Source organism: Scyliorhinus torazame, chromosome 17 (assembly GCF_047496885.1).
Source record: "Scyliorhinus torazame isolate Kashiwa2021f chromosome 17, sScyTor2.1, whole genome shotgun sequence".
Classification (NCBI taxonomy): Eukaryota; Metazoa; Chordata; class Chondrichthyes; order Carcharhiniformes; family Scyliorhinidae; genus Scyliorhinus; species Scyliorhinus torazame.
In genome coordinates, this window is record NC_092723.1 from 54,334,819 (window position 1) to 54,354,553 (window position 19,735).

Consider the following 19,735-nt stretch of genomic DNA (forward strand, 5'->3'; position numbering starts at 1 on the left):
GTCCTCAAAGGCATCATATAAATTATTTCTTCAACCATATTGTGTTTTCTGAGACATCAGCCTTTTCTAGTGAACCAGTATCACTTGTTTATTTGTCAAGCAGGAAATATCAAGCACGAAGGAAAAAGAAATCAATGATTTGAAACGTTATTGGTCTTTGTTTAAAATAGTAAGTAGCAAGAGCCAGAACATCTTGCATAATGTCACAGCATGTTTTATTGTGTTATCCGAAAGAACCTTCATTGCTGCAGTCATCATTTTTAGATTGAAATTCAGAATCTGATAGATAGGGAAATGCAAAACGAGCACAGTTATCATAATGATCACTGACTCGGTGATGTATTTTTCAATTTCTTTTGCACTCCTTTGCTGCATTTCTGGGTCAACCTGCAGCACATTTCACATTACTGAAGTTGTTTTTTTTGCGGATCTAGTTGCATCAATGACGGCTGAATTGGTCTTTTTTTTTACTCTCCCAGCACCCTATCAATCAGTTTAATAGCAGTTCCCTTCCAACTCCAATGAACTTATTTTTATCCCTCTTATTCAATGTTTTTAGCATTTAAAGTTTGTCAGAAAAGCTTTAAGTCTTGATGAATCTCAGACTATTATTTACTTTCTTCCGACCTTTTTCCTTGACTCATGCTGGGGCACCTTTCCAAATACCCTAATGTCCATGCCTTCATTCTTCATGTTCACTCTTTAAAATTGGATAGCAAATCTTAGGCTATTCATCTGAAGGGCATTTAAGCCAGGCCTATTAAAGCACCCCAGCTGAAGTCAAGCTATTGCACCATGGCATTACCACTAGGCCATGGGCAGAGCTCAGATTAATGGCATTTAAGATCTTCTAACAGGGAGCAGTGCCAAATTCCCCCCAAAATTCCAGCTCTCCAACTTGAATTGGAGAAATGGTGGCGCAGTGGTATTGTCACTGGACTAGCAATCCAGAAACCCAGGGTAATGCTGAGGGGACGCGGTTTCAAATCCCACCACCGCGGATGATGAATTCAGTAAAAATCTGGAATGAAACCATTGTCAATTGTTATAAAAATCCATCTGGTTCACTAATGTCCCTTAGGGGAGGAAATCTGCCGCCCTTACCTGGTCTGACCTACATGTGACTCCAGATCCACAGCAATGTGGTTGACTTGCAAATTCCCTCTGAAATGAAAGGAAAGAGCAAAAAATGCTGGCTCAGCCAGCTATGCTCACTAGCCTGCTAAAATGAATAATAAAAAAAACTTGGGTTAATATCTCAAATTTGCTGAAGCAATTTGTTTTTGGCATTGAAGCTTGGCTTTCAAAACATTTAAACCCACCACAGGAAAAAAATGATGAATAATTGAAGATAATACTTTGTAAATTCTGGGAGTGAATCTCCGGCCGCGTCGTGCTCTCGCTTGGAAAATGGCGGCCTGATCTCTGAGTTCAGCTCCTCGGAACTAAAAAAAATTCGAAGTGTGGCCTAAATCAGTGAGAAACTCCCCAGGGCCCAAACATCTGTCTAAGTGTCATTAAACAGTGGTGGGGAACTCGCCAGCAGAGCCGGCTGGAAATCCCCTGAAAAGTCAGCCGCAAATGAACTTAGAAAGTTTTTCAGAGATTCGGGCCCATAATTTTTAATAAATTTGACAATTACTGAAGAAAGTTCAGGAGCCAGTAAATATTTGGCGGAGGATAGTCTTAAACCTGGTAATTTTGACTATTTGACTCTATGACACTGTGAAATAGTGATTTCCAGTGAAATTGTGGAGAATCCATTGCTTTCATAGTCATAATCTGTATGTGCAGGATTTTTCCTATGGGTATCGGAATCCCATAATAAAGCTCAAATGAGGGTCAGAAGCCTGAGCTATGTGGGGTGCAGTCATTCACTTGTTTTTTTTGTCCAATTTGTCCAATTCATTGCCAGGGGAAAATTTACTGTTTCATTAAAGTCAGCAGGCAGGCTCTCAAAGCTGGAGGGCTAATAGGAGGTTTTCCAACTTGGAAGAAGGAGCCAACAGCTCTTACGGATAAGCGAGGAAGGAATTACACAGTGCCATGTTAAATCCTACACCGGGAACCAATGTGAAGGAATTAATATCTAAAGAAGTCTATAAAGCATGCCACATTTGTGTAGTGCTAAATGTAGTCTTTGATGGTGCCATAATAGTTGCCAAGTTATTCTTTCGCTTATTTAGATTAAAAGCTCCTGTTCTCATGCACAATTAATTTTTTTCAGTGTTTATTCTGGGTTTTCACACACAAAGTGAGTGTATACCTAGGACGAGTTCATTTAAAATCTGTTCTGGCAGGTAAACAAAATGTTGCATATTAATGTTATGGTTTGATTAATCTTTTAAGGAAGTTCATGAGGTAAAAGTAATACAAGAACTAATGTCAACATAATTTTCTTCGCTTAATATAATGTGTTTGCATACAGTTAAGAGCTTGGTTTGATTAAGTATACTTCTGAAAAGGATATACTAATCTGAAGCAAAGTACACCTATCAAACAGAGGCCCATTCCACACCATTAGCCCAAGGCTTGTCCTTTTGCGCATTAGACTCTTACAGTCCATCTTATTGAGGTCTATGGAAGAGGGAGCCATTGGAAGGAAGTAGTAATAACATTATCATTTTAGTTTGAAATACTGGAACTCCCTGCCGACCGGCACTGTGGGAGTACCTTCTCCATAGGGACTGCAGTCGGCCCACTCAAGAAGTAAGCCCATTCTCACCTTCACAGGGGCCAGGAGAGATGGGCACTGAATGCAGGCCTTGATCGGCAACACACATCCCAAAAGATGATACATGGAAACCTCCACTTATCTTCTAATTCCTCATACTAGGGAAGATTATTCATGTGGGAATTTTGAAGAATGAGTGGGAGAAGGCCATTCAATTATGGGCTATTCAATTGGATGGTGTGTCATAGCCAAGTCCAATTCTGCCCTCAATCGATATCTACACACATACACTTCCAGTGCAAATATATCGACAGCATGTAAGATAGAAAAGCCTTGTCAATTTTGCCCTTCCTAACGCATTGAGGTAAATCATAGCACACCCACTGCCCCTATGGTCAAACTGCTAATATTTAAAAATATCATCATTTAAAAAGCAAACGTTTCATTATTTCCTACATGGTCACTGTCATGACAGCAGGAAACTATGACTGAGTGAGCTCTACCTACAACTTCACCAGCTGACCACCGACATAAAGTCCAGTTCAAACAGAGACGTCCTTGAGAGGAAGGCATTAAAAATGCAAGAGTCCGACTTTGATCAGCTGTAGTTCTATTAAAACAATGGAAACTGTGAACCAGGCAGAAATTCATCATGCATTCAAAATCCCGGGTGGAGGATGAAATAACTCCATCCACTATCAATTTCAATCTTAAAACATGTCAAAGGTTTCAGAAATGAAAAGATAAGAAAAAGGGATTACTTGGTCTGCAACAATGACTGCAAGATGTGTTGATCAAATTCCTTCCGATGAATATACAGACAGGAGTTTTAAAAACTGATTCTGCCAAACAGAATCAGGATGAGGAGAAGAAAGAAATATCACAGTCATCTAAATCACTGCTAGAAGAGACGAGTAAAGATCTCTCTAATTTTCTCCCTCTCTGAAGCTAAAAGAGTGTCTTCAACAAAGTGCAAGCCAACTCCAGAATTCTACAGGACAGCAACTAACTTCAAAGGACCACAATGTTTAACAATCTATGTCTTAATGACAAGAAAATGACTTTATCATATATTCTTTGAACATTCGATTGGACTCTAACTTTCTTACCAATCATATCTGTATGTGTTGCCATGCCTTTATTATTTTTCCTTGGGTTTCATAACTAATACTTACTCTTTATTTGACTCAAGAATACATGGTTTTATTGTCTCCTTTTTAACAAATAAGTACATTTGTATTGGAAAGGGCATTGATGGGGGAAATACATTTTAAAACCTTTGTTGCGACCAACCCAGGGGGCTGAATTGAAGGGGAGTCAGCTCACTCTTCCTCACCAAATGAGTAACATCAGCTCTGTGAGTGGTCAAAGGTGAAGGTCACTCCTCACGGGCAGATTCCCTGTGAACTGTTTCAAAATGCCACTTTTGGGAGTTTCAAGGCATCCAAAATTTAGTGGACATTTGATAACTTGTCAAAGTTCATAAGAATCAAACAGACGTACCCTCACACTGTTTCAATGTTTCACCACTCCCCTCACCACAATGATGACCTCATTAAACCAAAATACGTTTCAGGATTTGTTTGATAAGATCCTTCCTGTGAGTGTCTTGATAATCAAAGGTATTCGTGTCATTGACATGCTACCTAACTAACCCCTTATCATTACACCATCATACCGGTACCAAAGAAGAACCAGGCAACGTGCCTCAATGACTACCGACCAGTGGCCCTGACTTCAGTCATAATGAAGTGCTTTGAGAGGTTGATCATGAAGCGCATCACCTCCATACTCCCAGAATGCCTTGATCCACTGCAATTCGCATACCGCTGCAACCGGACCAAATCAGACACCATTTCCCTGGACTCATCCCTAGAGTATCTCGAAAACAAGGACTCCTACATTAGACTCCTATTTATTGACTACAGCTCCGCCTTCAACACCATAATCCCAGCAAAGCTCATATCAAAGCTCCAAAACCTAGGACTTGGCTCCCCACTCTGCAACTGGATCCTCGATTTTCTGACCAACAGACCACAATCAGTAAGAATGAACAACAACACCTCCTCCACAATAGTCCTCAACACCGGCGCCCCGCAAGGCTGCGTACTTAGCCTCCTACTCTACTCCCTGTACACACACGACTGCGTGGCAAAACTTGGTTCCAAATCCATCTACAAGTTTGCTGACGATACGGCCATAGTGGGCCGGATCTCGAATAACGATGAGTCCGAAGAAAGGAGGGAGATAGAGAACCTAGTGGAGTGCTGTAGCGACAACAATCTCTCCCTCAATGCCAGCAAAACTAAAGGGCTGGTAATTGACTTCAGGAAGCAAAGTACTGTACACACCCCTGTCAGCATCAACAGGGCCGAGGTGGAGATGGTTAGCAGTTTCAAATTCCTAGGGGTGCACATCTCCAAAAATCTGTCCTGGTCCACCCACGTCGACGCTACCACCAAGAAAGCACAACAGCGCCTATACTTCCCCAGGAAACTAAGGAAATTCGGCATGTCCACATTGACTCTTACCAACTTTTACAGATGCACCAGAGAAAGCATCCTATCTGGCTGCATCACAGCCTGGTATGGCAACTGCTCGGCCCAGGACCGCAAGAAACTTCAGAGAGTCGTGAACACCGCCCAGTCCATCACACGAACCTGCCTCCCATCCATTGACTCCATCTACACCTCCCGCTGCCTGGGGAAAGCTGGCAGTATAATCAAAGATCCCTCCCACCCGGCTTACTCACTCTTCCAACTTCTTCCATCGGGCAGGAGATACAGAAGGCTGAGAACACGCACGAACAGACTCAAAAACAGCTTCTTCCCCACTGTCACCAGACTCCTAAATGACCCTCTTATGGACTGATTTCATGAACACTACACCCTGTATGCTTCATCCGATGCCAGTGCTTTTGTAGTTACATTGTATATGTTGTGTTGCCCTATTATGTATTTTCTTTTATTCCCTTTTCTTCTCATGTACTTCATGATCTGTTGAGCTGCTCGCAGAAAAATACTTTTCACTGTACCTCGGTACACGTGACAATAAACAAATCCAATCCAATCCAATCCAGGTTCTTTGGTCATTTTATTATCCTGTTCCTGCCTTAGGATTGCATGCTTGCTTACAGCTGACTGTACATTACTACTTTCCACTCACATAAATCTTATGTTCCCACAAAGGTCAAGCTAGAAAGTTCAGCAGCGTTCAATTTGACTTAATCCAATTGTGTGTTCTGTACATTCTCAAAGCATAACCGACATGATCTTAGTTAAGTCACGCAGCTGAAAATGAATCAGTTATCTTGTCATTTCAGTCCACTATACAGTATTCTCCACACTTTTTCTTCCTGTGAGTGAAATCTTAAACTCCAATATTGAACGACATGCGTACAATACTGGACACTTGGAAATTTTAACTAGATCAGTTGTTCTCTGCAGGCTTTTATCAAATGTCTACTAAATTTTGTACAATCTATGAACCTTATACTTGTACTGCATTTCTGAATCCAGGGGGGAAATTCTCTGTAATCGGCGCGATGTCCGCCGACTGGCGCCAAAAACGGCGCAAATCAGTCCGGCATCGCGTCGCCCCAAAGGTGCGGAATCCTCCGCATCTTGAACGGCCGAGCCCTAACCTTGAGGGGCTAGGCCCGCGCTGGACTGATTTCCGCCCCGCCAGCTGGCGGGAAAGGCCTTTGGTGCCCCGCCAGCTTGCGCGGAAATGACATTGCTGGGCGGCGCATGCGCGGGAGCATCAGCGGCCGCTCACGGCATCCCCACGCATGCGCAGTGGAGGAGGTGGAGACCATGGCGAAGGCGGAAGGAAAAGTGGCCCCCACAGCACAGGCCCGCCCGCGGATCGGTGGGCCCTGATCGCGGGCCAGGCCACCGTGGGGGCCCCCCCCCCCAGGGCCAGATTGCCCACGCCCCCCCCCCAGGACCCCAGAGCCCGCCCGCGCCGCCTTGTCCCACCGGTAAGAGAGGTGGTTTAATCCACGCCGGCGGGACAGGCATTCTAGCAGCGGGACTTTGGCCCATACGGGCCGGAGAATTGACGGGGGGGGGAGGGCCTGCCAACTGGCGCGGCGCGTTTCACGCACCCCGCCGAATCTCCCGTGCCAGAGAATTCGGCAACCGGCGGGGGCGGGATTCACGCCAGCCCCCGGCCATTCTCCGACCCGGCGGGGGGGTCAGAGAATCTCGCCCCAGATTTCTGTTCTAGATCCGAACCGTTAAGGTTTCCCATACAAATCCCCAAGACATTCCACTCAGTTCAATTCCCGAGTCAGCATTGCTTATCCACCTTTAGGGTTTATGTTATATAGCGAATGCCCTGAGAGGGCATATCTGGGGCGAAATTCTCCTGAAACGGCACGATGTCCGCCGACTGGCGCCCAAAACGGCGCCAATCAGACGGGCATCGCGCCGCCCCAAAGGTGCGGAATGCTCCGCATCTTTGGGTGCCGAGCCCCAACATTGAGGGGCTAGGCCGGCACCGGAGGAATTTCCGCCCTGCTGGCGGAAACGGCTTTTGTTGCCCTGCCAGCTGCCGCGGAAATGACATGTCGGGGCGGCGCATGCGCGGGAGCGTCAGCGGCCGCTGACAGTTTCCCGCGCATGCGCAGTGGAGGGAGTCTCTTCCGCCTCCGCCATGGTGGAGACCGTGGTGGAGGCGGAAGGGAAAGAGTGCCCCCACGGCACAGGCCCGCCTGCGGATCGGTGGGCCCCGAACGCGGGCCAGGCCACCGTGGGGGCACCCCCCGGGTCCAGATCGCCCCGCACCCCCCCAGGACCCCGGAGCCCGCCCGCGCCGCCTTGTCCCACCGGTAAATAGGTGCTTTAATTTACGCCGGCGGGACAGGCAATTTATCGTCGGGACTTCGGCCCATCCGGGCCGGAGAATCGAGCGGGGGGGCCCGCCAACCGGCTCGGCGCGATTCCCGCCCCCGCCGAATCTCCGGTGCCGGAGACTTCGGCAACCGGCGGGGGCGGGATTCAAGGCAGCCCCCGGCGATTCTCCGACCCGGCGGAGGGTCGGAGAATGACGCCCCTGGTTAGTGAAAATTGAAGCTGAGTCAATGCTCTCTGAAAAATGTGGTAATCAAATATTTGAGGCAGTTTGACGTGCATCTTACAAATACAAACTTATAAAATTGCGAGGTTTTGGGACTCTCTCCAATTTAGGATAAAATAGGGGAATGAAGTGGGTTATCTCACCTGTTTTGAATTTTGATCAACATCAATCTTGAGTGCCTTGGTTGTTAAAAGGTTAAAGGGGAGGGCAAGGAATTTTATCGGGACGAAAGTGCAAGATATTCACACCTGTCGACAATGGAAACAACATATTCGATAACTGTAGGCAGACTGATAGAATCAAACTTTCGCTCCTGAGGCAGGGAGCTCAAGCCAGGAGATTTCCAGGAACAACCCACCTCAGGAAATTGTGTCCTGAGTGGCATGATTTTTGCTCCTGGGGGACGGTCCAGTGTGGAGTCAGGCCTGCCATACCCAGATGCAGCATGGAGGCTGCCAAAGGGGCTACTGGGTGCCCAGCTGATGTTAAATGTGAGGGTATCCCAAAACCCAGAAGGGTAACTTGGAACACCAAGTTCTGGTGAATGTGTGTTTTTTTGGTATAATGTGAGGAACAGTGTATCACCCAGTGAGGGACAGTCCAATCGTGTGAACAATTAATAAAGAATATTTATTAACTTAAAGGAAAGGCAAAGACACACACACCAAGAAGAACGATTATATATTATGGTACTTAAGTATACTGGTGACCATACACACAGAATTTTACATAAAACTATTCCTTGGTTCCCAACTACCTAAGTTTACCTGATCTTTGAGATACTCCTTTTCCCTAACAACATCTGATTTTATGAAACTCTAGGAGCTAAATCCAACAAGTAAGTACCACAACCAGGTTAAGGTAGTCACATCTGGAAAATAGCTTTGAGGTTCAGCAAAGGCGGAAAATGGCTGCCTTCCTTCGGGAGACCAGAGGCTGGATTCTCCGATCCTGTGGCTATGTCCACAGGATCCATCTGGTGTTACGACCAGAAAGTCGGCGCTGCCCCTGCACCGATCCTCCGTCTAGTGGGGGGCTAGCAGCCGCACAGCGTAAAGCCCCTACCTTTACCTGCGGATATGGCCGGAGAATTGTCGGGTCTGAGGCTGAATCCAACCTGCGGCGGCTGAGCCGAGCAACATGGCGCCAGCCGCGTGCGGACACGGCCTGCCAAAACCTGTCCCCCTGTAACCAGCCTCGCCACCCCCGGACCATACCCCCCACCAGTCCCCCCAAACCCTCCAAAGCTCCCCCTGCTAGTGGAACGGCTCCCCTTCCCCGACTGTGATGGCGCTGGACTCAGTCCGCAGCCACCACACGTGGTCCCCGAACGGTGTGGGCACACGTGTCCCAAGTAGTCGGGGACCCGACCCATCGGGGGCAGAGCATTGGGGGAGGGCCTCAGGTGATGTCCTGTGGCCGTCCATATGCCTTGCAGCATACTCCCTAAGCACGCTGTTTTTGAGGGGGTGGAGCATTGCAAAAACGGCACCGCCCCTGATTCTGGCGTAAACAGGGATTCTCCAGCCGATCGCCGAACGAGAATCCAGCCCCATATCTGCAGCTTGCTGATGTTCTGATGTTAGCTGTTTCTTTCTTTCCCTTAGTTAGTGTTTTACAGTTATACTATTTCTTTCCTTTGATATTATCCACCCTGTGGAGCTGGCTTTTGGGAGGTACTTGTTAATTTCCTTATGTCTCCATTTTTGAAGTTGCCACTTCTATAGCCCCATCGTTTTCTCTAGTCTCATATGTAAAATACTCATCATTTCTCCACATTTCTGCCTCTAGTCAACTCCCTGCTTTTACATTTTTTTACCTCAACTTTTCCCTTTCTTAACAGTAGCTTGTGTGTTTTCTGCATATCAGAGGACACGTTATTAGACTTTGATAGACCATTATTATCTGGAGCTCTGTAACAATCCTTATGGCATTAAGGATGGGATGAATTTTTGTGGGACTCTACCAATTGCCCACTATAACTGCAGCAAAGCAGCCATAGAAATGCTGATTTTCAGGATTCCGTGGCTGTTTCATGGATCATAGAACAGGCAGCCCATAGCCTTAATGACACCACATGATTCTGAGAGAAGCAACAACAGTTTGAAAAATGAAACTAGATGTAATACAGAAACCAAAATTAAATATATTTTCTCATAAAATACTTCTTGACAAAATTTTTCACATCTTGGATTTATCTATTGTTAACTGCTTTGTTCTATTCCATTCCAACCTGAGGACAACTGCCTGTACTTGAATTGCATTTTCTCATAGTTTCCCATTCTGAAATATTAATAAGGTAGGGTTTTGTTTTTCACATTGAAGTTCTTCAACATTACAATAAAAAATTGATTTAAATAAATCTCCATCAACCACATTTTAGATGAGTATTGTTTATTAAATGGAAGAAATTGTCAATTTGATGGGCTTCCTATCAGGGAGTTTGCAGCTTTGAGCCCATTTACACAAAGTGAACATAGAACTGCTGGTGATTCAGGAAAATTGAGGTAAATTTTTCATTAAGTTCTTAAATTAAATTGTATGTAACAAAAACCAGGAGTATAAAAGCATACAGTTCCGAGTTCAGGTGCCCACTACTCATTTCTATTTGAAGGCAATTTGAGCATTGTGGCCTATGGAATGGAATCTTTAGTGATACATTTTGACATGGAAGTGCGATGCTTTAAGAAGAATCAGTCCATCTGAGGGAAGAAAAAAGGGCCGAAAGTCGTTGTCAAGGTGTATTTTGATATTAAAATTGGCGATGAGGATACAGTATAGTATTTGGTCTTTGGGGGAAGACTGTTCCGAAGACAGTTGAATATGTTGTTGCTTTAGTGACAGAGGAAAAGGGATCTGGTTACAAAGAAAAGCAAATTCCATTGGGTAATCAAAGAGTTTATGATCAGGGAGGGGACTTCGCCCGTGGAGATGGTACTGGTGGGAAGAACATTTACGGTGACAGACTTCCTGATGAAAACTTCAAACTGAAACACTAGGGCCCGGGATGCGTCAGTCTGGCTAACGCTGGCAAAGACACTGACGGATCTCAATTTCTTATTAACCACCAAAACTACCTGGCTCGATGGGAAATATGCTGTGTTAGGAAACCTCATCGAAGAATTTGAGGCTGTAAGAAAAGTTGGGGCTTCGAAGATAGGCAGCAGAGATAAAACACTATTAGATATGACCATTGCAGAGTATGGCAAGATCGATGTGGAAAATCCTCATGCCACTGTCAATGAATGAGCTGACTGCCTGTGATGGGCAGCGAGCCGCAGGCATCTCTCTGCAGACACCTTGCAAGCTACAAGATTCCTGTTTATTGTTATCCTGATCCTGAGCTTTCAGGATATGTAGATACCTAAGCATGTCAGAAACGGTGATTCTTACCAACTTTATGCCAGACTTTTCATCCCATTAAGTGGCTACACCAACTAGCTGTTGCTCGGAAATCGTTGCTGGACTCAGAATTTGATTTGACCCAGTTAAGTGCCATTGCGTTACTATGACGATGAAACCATTCTGCCGATTTTCGAGAACCCATTCTGAAACATGCTGCTCAAGGTCAGGCTGGTGGCTGTTCCAGTTCTCTTGGTGCATTTTAGCTTGGGCATCTTTCTCAGGGCAGATTCCTTTGTCATCCATTCTAGCACCAGTTTTTCACCAAAGCTGAATTCCCTCGCTGTAACACAGTTACTTGACGGATGAACAAATATTTGGATATTTATCTTGAAACCAGTTTGATACTTCATTCTTTTTGGAGGAGGACCCATTTCTATTAATTGGCCATCTTGCCTCATGCCTTAAACTCCCGGGCGCACCTTCTTGGCAAAACGGCCCAGATTATCTGTTTGATTCCATATGCCAATTTATAAGGAGGGGATAACCTAAAAATGTAGGTCTGAGTTGAAAGGTGGAGGCCACTCCTAATGCAAATATAACCTTAAACCTGAATTTTTTCCCTGAACATTGCTGGTGGGTGTGGGTGGGATGTGGTGGTTGACAGACACACACCGAGTAGAGACCTAAACATGTATTTTGGCATTGAAAGAATGGGCTCATCTTATACTCCATGTTATACACCGTGATCTAGGTAAATTCTCACTGTGGCTCTTAGAGTAAAGCTGCAAAATTCCCAAGAAATGATCAGTGTAATGACAATAATGGAAGGAGTGGCATCTGAGTAACTTGCATCTGAGTAATGGTGGGTATGATTTAACAGCCTCGGCGTGCCCGACTTTGTGTCGGGACGAGGCCATTGGATTTTGCAAGAGGCCTCTCGCGAGATTTGCAATGTTTGAAACAGCTCATCAGATGTCACAATCTGGATTTCGCCATCATCGGGCATTATCTAGATCTGCATATTTAAATGAGCCCAAATATGCCTGCGCGGAATTCTCCCGGTGCCCAGGACTTAACGACCATGCTTGCAAGACCTCGCCAGGGTGCCATTTAGTACCGTTTTCGGAAAACCTAGACCAGACGTAATGGCACCTGGGGGTGTCTCCCAGGTCATTAGAGGTTCTCAGGTGATCGGGGAGAGGGTAGGGTGGCACCCTGATACTCCTTCTGGCACATGGGCACCTTGGTACTGCTAGCCTGGCACCCTGGAAGTGCCACCTGGGCACCCTGGCAGTGCCAGGGTGGCACTGCTAGGTTGGCTGGGGAACTAGCATGGTGCTAGGATGGCAATGTCAGGGCGCCTAGTTTGGCACTGCTAGGGATCGGGGCCGGGGGGCGGCTTTACCAGGTGGAGGGGGGGAGGGGTGTCGAAAATAGGGGGTGGGGCTGAAAGGGGGGGAGAAGAGTGGGACAGCCAGACAAAATAGCCTCCCAATCTGCGGGGAAGCCTTTCCTGCTGGGCTTGCCGGCAGGAAACGACTCTTAAGTGCGGCAACAGTGGAGAGAAACTACCCAAGGCCAAAGAAAATGGCAAAGTGCCTTTTCGTGGTGGGGTGTTTCTTGGCGCTGTAGCAGCTGACAAACACCCAGTAAACATGACCAAAACCGGACATAGATTTTTTTTTACGGTTAAACAGCGCCCAGTGTTTTCAAGAAGTTCTAGATGGATTTAATTGTATTTAGATTGGAACAAGATTGGGGTTTATTCGCAGCAACAACAGCCTGGAGATAGGTTTCCAGTAAAACTGGCCCGAGCAGACACAATCTTGACAAACACATGCTGTTCCAAGTCTGCCAGGCTGCACAAGTGGCTAAAATTATGTTAATTAAAAGAAAAAGAGTCCAACTGTGAACCAGTTTACATGATAACACTGGAGATAATAGATTCAACTGCCAAGGTCCAGGGAAAAATCAATCACAACGGAGGCACGTTGGTGGCACTGTGTCACAGTGATTAGCACTGCTGCCTCACAGCTCCAGGGTCCTGGGTACAATTCTGGCCTCGGGTGACTGTCTGTGCGGAGTTTGCATTTTCTCCCCATGTCTGTGTGGGTTTCCTCCGGGAGCTCCGGTTTCCTCCCACAGTCAAAAGATGTGCAGGTTAGGTGGATTGGCCATGCTAAATTGCCCCTTAGTATCTAAAAAAGCTATGTGAGGTTACTGGGTTGCGGGGACAGGGTGGAGGCATGGGCTTAAGTAGAGTGCTCTTTCCAAGGGCCAGTGCAGACTCGATGGACCAAATGACTTCCTTCTGCACTGTAAATTCTATGATTATCTATGATTATAACGTTTTTGCAAATTTGAAGTTTCCACCGTCTGAAAATAAAAAGCATTAATGAGGAACATTTGTAAATCTAATGGGTACATTGCACGCCTGAAAGACTCAGCTGGGATCCAAATAATTTTCAAGACAAAGTCTAATGTGAATTAACACAATGAGCTGCCAGCATGAAATGCACTGCTGAAAAGCAGCATGCCAATTGACAGGAAGAGAGTTCTGGTGGGAAGCCCCTAATTAAAGGCATCCTGCAGTGTTCTAAGGTAGGTGTCACACAGCAATAGTCTGAATGACTTCAACCTGGGTGCCAGATTCTTTGATGCAGTGCTGAAGGGCTAATTGACTAAGTGGATCTTATTTCCCTCTGATGACTGAATTGTCAACATGATGGCACAGTGGCACAATGATTAGCATCGCTGCCTCACAGCGCCAGGGACCCTGATCTAATTCTGGCCTTGGGTGACTGTCTGTGTGGAGTTTGCATGTTCTCCCCGTGTCTACGTGGGTTTTCTCCAGGTGCTCCGGTTTCCTCCCACAGTCTAAAGAAGTGCACATCAGGTGGATTGGCCATGCCAAATGCCCCTAAGCATCCAAAAGTTTAGATGTTAAGTTTAGATTGTTAAGGGATAGTGCAGGGGAGTGGGCTCTTTTGGCGAGTTAGTGCAGACTCGAAGGACCAAATGGACTCGTTTTTCATTGTAGGGATTATGTGATTTTTTTTCTATTGAGAGAGAGATAATGAAACAGAAAATTACAGCATAGGAAGGGGCCATTCAGCCCTTTACGTGCACAGTGGCCGGCAAGTAGCCATTGAACCTGTAGTGATCTGTACATCTGTACATGCATTTGCACATACACCAGGGACTACAGACAGATGTAACAGCCACAGCATCACTAGAGGGCAGCATCAGAGACGGGTATAAAGGGTCCAGCCCAAGGGAGGATCCGCCTCTTTCAGAAGCACAGAGCTAGTAAGCAGCAGCAGACAGAGACAGCTCAGCATTGGCAGTTTACCTTAGTTTCCCTGGTCATACCTCTTGACTGTATTATATCTAGTTAAGCTCTGGAAACAGAACATAAATAAAGTCTTTGTGTTAACTGGAAGTTTACAATTTTATTGAGACTTAGAGAATAACATAGACCCTAATCCCACTTTCCAGCTGTCAGAATGCATGAGGAAAGGCTTCATCAGCCTCACCTACAAGGAAAGGGGCACAGGGAGGAAATTAGAAATTGGTCACCCATTTCACTGTTGAATGTGGTCTCTAAAATTCTGTCTAAGGTCATCGCCAATCAGTTCAAGTCTGCTCTGGAATTGTTGATCCAACCTTACCAGACCCATCTATAGCTGCCAGGAAGATCTCTGATAGACTCGAGCTATTCAGGAATACAATTGCCTATGCACACGACAGTGGTGTGCACACGTGCCTCATCAGCCTGGAGCAGGAGAAGACTTGTGACAGAATATTGCATATCTACATGACGGATGTGCTCTCCACAGTGGGGTCTGAGGAGGGAATCTGCAATTGAATCCAAACATCAGCAGCCCAGTTTCAATCAATTGATGGGAATCAGAAAGCTTTCCAATTAAATCTGGAGTCATGCAGGGCTACCCTCTCTCTCTCTCTCTCTTGTCCTGTTCCTGTGTGCACTAGAACCATTTGCTGAGTCCATTAGGAAGGATTCGGGCATAAAATGAGTGACGATCCCAGGCAGTGGAGGCATTCAGGTCAAAGCCTCCCTGTATATGAACAATGTCACCATCTCCTGCTCAGATCCGCTGTCAGTGCGCAGACTGATGAACATCTGCGACCATTTCCAACTGACCTTCGGAGCCAAGGTAAATCACAGCAAGAACTGGGCTGATCGATCTTTCAACTCTATCACCACCAAGTCAGATTGACTGGAGATGTTGGGGATGTGATTTGGAGGGACCGGGGCATGTGCTAGAAATTGGAATGAGAGTAAGTAGCATTGGTCAAACAAAACTGGACATGTGGGAGCACTGCCCTCTCTCTACTGCGGGTAAAAACCTGGTCATCAGCTGTGAGGCACTCTCGGTGTTGTTCCATGTGGCACAGGTCTGGCCCATCCCTCACTTCTGCGCTGTGGCGAACTCCCAAGCCATCTTTTGCTTTGTCTGGACGTCAAAAATAGAATGTGTTTGCAGGGACATGATGTGCAAACCTCTAGAGAAAGGGGGAAAAAGATATCCAACTTCGCCCTCATCGTGGCGGCCTCCTTTTCGTGCAGTAGAACCAAGCTTTGATTAGATCCCTGATATGTTAGCATCAAGTGTCACTACGTGCTGAGGTTCTACCTGTTCTCGGTGTTACAAAAGATCGGTTGGGCCACATTGTCACGGAACACTCCAAGTAGTTGCATCCGACGTACCAGCTATCCCTCACGGAAAAATTTATGCAGAAAAACTCCTTTGACCACATGTCCATCAGGCAGTGGTCTACATGTAATTGCTAGACGTCCTATGGGAAAAGGAGATGGTGGATTCTATCAACTGATATCCCGAGCAGACCACCAAAGTCATTTTGCATACAGTAAATATTACATTGTTATGAGCGAGGCATTTCCAGAACCCCAAAATGTATCATGGAGTTCAACCAACCTCTCCCTTTAATGGATTTGTTGCTTTTCCGAGCACGCGGCTTTTTCCCAAGGTGTGGGATTACAATTATGGACACGTGGGTTTTTAAACACAAAACACTGTTTATTCCATGAACTCAACTTAACATCTTAAATAAACATTGGATCTCTTAACACCCCTTACTTCAAAGATAACTCAGAAAATATTGCAACAGCAAATAACTCCTTAAAATGTTCCTTCAAACTTCCAAGAGACTTAACACCTTTAAACAGTATCACATCAGGTTGAAGGATATATATATTTTCTGTAGAATGACAGAGATATATTAGCTTGGGTGACTTCAGCTCCAGCACCTTGCTTTCTTCCTGCAAACTCTCTGGACACACACAGACACACACAAATTGCTTTTTCCAACTGGCTTTCTCCTTTTAATCAGCTCACAGCAAAACAGCCAGGCACTTTTAAACTGCTCTCAGCAAAACCAGCCAGGCACTTTTCAAACTGCTCTCAGCAAAACCAGCCAGGCACTTTTCAAAACTGAAACTAAAAACTAAACTGCAAAATGGCTGACCTGAGCTGAGCTCCACCCACTCTATGACGCCACTGTTTACTTAAAGGTACATTGCTTAAACATCCATGTCTTAAAGCTACCCTCACATGACAACATGGATCACAATTGTACTCAAGCACCTCAGGGTGCAACACGATCAATTCAGGAAATGTGAATATTATTGCACTTTCTGTGATGGCCATTTTGAAATGTTTTGCAATGTTCTTAAATAGGCGTTCGAAACAAAGTATCGTTTTGCAACAAAAAAAAGCCCTGGAGGGGGGACTTGAATGCAGACTGTTTTTATGCTCTTGAAGTAGCATAAGCTGCTTCCTTGATGTGCACTCTGACAAAGGAAGGTTCAGACTTGGAGATAGCTTCAACACGTTTATTGAACAATTAATAATTCTCCTACTTGGATTCGATGCTACTGTTAATCCTGCTATTCTCACTAACTATACTCACTGACTAACCAGTCTGCTACAATCCATGTGGTGGGAGTGATGTGTTTCAAATCAACCCTGTGTACACACTGAGTGTCTCCACTGGAAAGAGACTGAGCATGTGTGATGTGTCCTTTTATATGGGTTGGTGTAATGCCCTCCTGTGGTAGTGTCACCTCTGTGTGTATCGTGACTGCCCATTGGTCGTGTCCTATCTTACTGACCTATTGGTTGACTGTCTGTGTGTCATGTCTCTGGTGTTCCCTTTAGTGTCTAGCTAGGTGTAGTGTATGTAAATTAACCCATGTGTACTTACAGTAATGTATATCACCACACAGGCCTTGTGACTCAGAGGGGAGTGTATTACCAGCTGAGTCAGAGTTGATAGACCACGCTTCTGTAATCTGCAGCAAGACTTGTTAAAGTCACCAACAATGAATATCACAGCAGCTCTTGACTTAGCCATAGTTGCGTTCCAACTCCAATGCAGCCTCTGTGGAGCAGCACCCAGAAGAAGCAAGAGAGCAGACAAAGGAGTTCTTAAACATGCACTGGGGCTCACACCAGTGTGATATTTAGTGTACAAGCATTTGAGTAAGCCAGGGTAATGTTAATTCTTGGTAGAGAGCAAGGAGGCTGTGCTGAATTTATTTAGACCTCAACTGGAGTATTGGGGGCAGCTCTGGGGAGGCGGTGGCATAGTGATATTGTCACTTGACTAGTAATCCAGAGACCCAGAGTACTGCTCTAGGGTCCCAGGTTCAAAACCCGCCACTGCAGAGAGTGAAATTTGAATTCAGTAAAAAAATCTGGTGATGACCATGAAACCATTGCCGATTGTCGTAAAAACCCATTTGGTTCACTAATGTCCTTTGGGGAAGGAAACCTGCTATTCTTACCTGGTCTGCCCTGCTGTAACTCCAGATCCACAATAATATGGTTGACTCTTAACTGACCCTCAAGGGCAATTAGGGATGGGCAATAAATGCTGGCACAGCCATGTCCCATGAACGAATGAAAAAAAAATGTTCTGGGCACCACATTGTACGAAGGGTGCGAGTGCATCAGAGAGAGTTGATACAAATGGATTCAGGGATGAGAAACGTCTGAGAATAAAGTGGGGAGATTCGAACTGTTCTCCTTGGAGAGAAGAAGGAGATTTGAGAAAGATGTTCAACATTTTGAGGGGGCTGGACAGAGTAGATCGGGAGAAACTGCCACTTATAAAAGGTCAAGGATGAGAGGGTGCAGATCTTAAGTGATTTACAAAAGAAGCAAATGTGATGTGAGAAAAAACGTTTTCACACAGCGAGTGGTTCGGGTCTGGAATGCGCTGCCTGGAGGAGGCAGGTTTAACCGAGGCATTTAACAGGGCATTAGATGATTAAGTAGAAACAATGTGCAGGGGTGACAGGGAAAAGCCAGACAATGGCACTGAGCCACAATGCTCATTTGGAGAGCCGGTGCAGACACGATGGGCCGGATGTCCTCCGGCACCATTACAATTCAGTGATTTTTAGTAGGTTTTCCTTTATAGCTGATGACTTGGCAATGCTGGATGACATGAATATTAATATTGGTCACCAGGCACAGGCAATTTATTCAAGGGTAGAAAGGACTGAGAGACATGAATTACTGGGAAATGTGGAGGACGAGGGGGTCGATGGTGGGGGAAGAGGGATCAGGCAATCAGCTGTTGCTAAAGAGCGGCAGTTACAAGCAAGTGGTGTCCCCTCCCTCATTATGCTGAACCTTTTAGTCCAATGCTCAGTCTACCCACTGTCATGTTTGCAAAGCTAAGTTGTTTTTAATAAATTTAGAGTATCAAATTTTTTTTTCTCCAATTAATGGACAATTTAGCACGGCCAATCCACCTAGCCTGCACATCTTTTCGGTTGTGGGGGTGAGACCCATGCAGACACGGGGAGAATGTGCAAACTCCACACGGCCAGTGACCCAGGTCCGGGATCAAACCTGGGACTTTGGCGCTATGAAGCAGCAGTGCTAACCACTGCGCCACCGTGCCACCCACTTGCAAAGCGAAGTTACGCAGTGTACAGGCAGACATTATCATATTGGACAGGGTTCAGGGACTGCATTCCAGGAAATCACCAAACCTTGTGCGGCAGCTTGGGGAAGGTATGCTTGATGAGGGCCTGATTATAACATAGCATGTGGTAGTCTGAGGGAAGCCTCAGCCAAGTGTGCAGGGGTTAGGCTTTTATGCTCAAACAGCCAGAATCTCGGGCGCAATTCTCCCATCGGGAGACTAAATCCTGACGCCGGAGTGAAAACCGGAGTGTTTCACTCCGGCATCGGAGGCTGCTCCCAGCCCCCTATTTTCCCGCCCCCGGGGGGCTAGTAGCAGTGTTGCGCCATTTACGCGCACCGGGCCTTGGCGCCGCGTAAAAGCGGCGCCGCATAAATGACGTCACGTCCTCCCCAAGGCCGACCCGCAAGAAGATGTCGGATGGATCTTGCGAGGCGGCGGAGGAAAGGAGGTCCTCCTTCAGAGAGGCCGGCCTGCCGATTGGTGGGCACCGAACGTGGGCGGGACCCCTTTTGAGGCTGCCCTCGGTGCAGGAATCCCCCTGCCCCTCCCCCCAACAGGCCACCCCACCAACGTTCCCACGGTGTTCCCACCGGCAGCGACCAGGTGTGGCCGGCGCCAGTGGGAAGCTGTCGTGTTGGGCAGGCCGCT

The 19,735-nt window shown here is 46.2% G+C and overlaps 1 pseudogene; it reads left to right on the forward strand.

Moving 5' to 3' along the window:
* The window catches only part of LOC140393461 (peptidyl-prolyl cis-trans isomerase B-like), a 138,430-nt pseudogene extending 127,425 nt beyond the window's left edge, over window positions 1–11,005 (forward strand).
* Window positions 11,006–19,735: the final 8,730 nt, after the last annotated feature.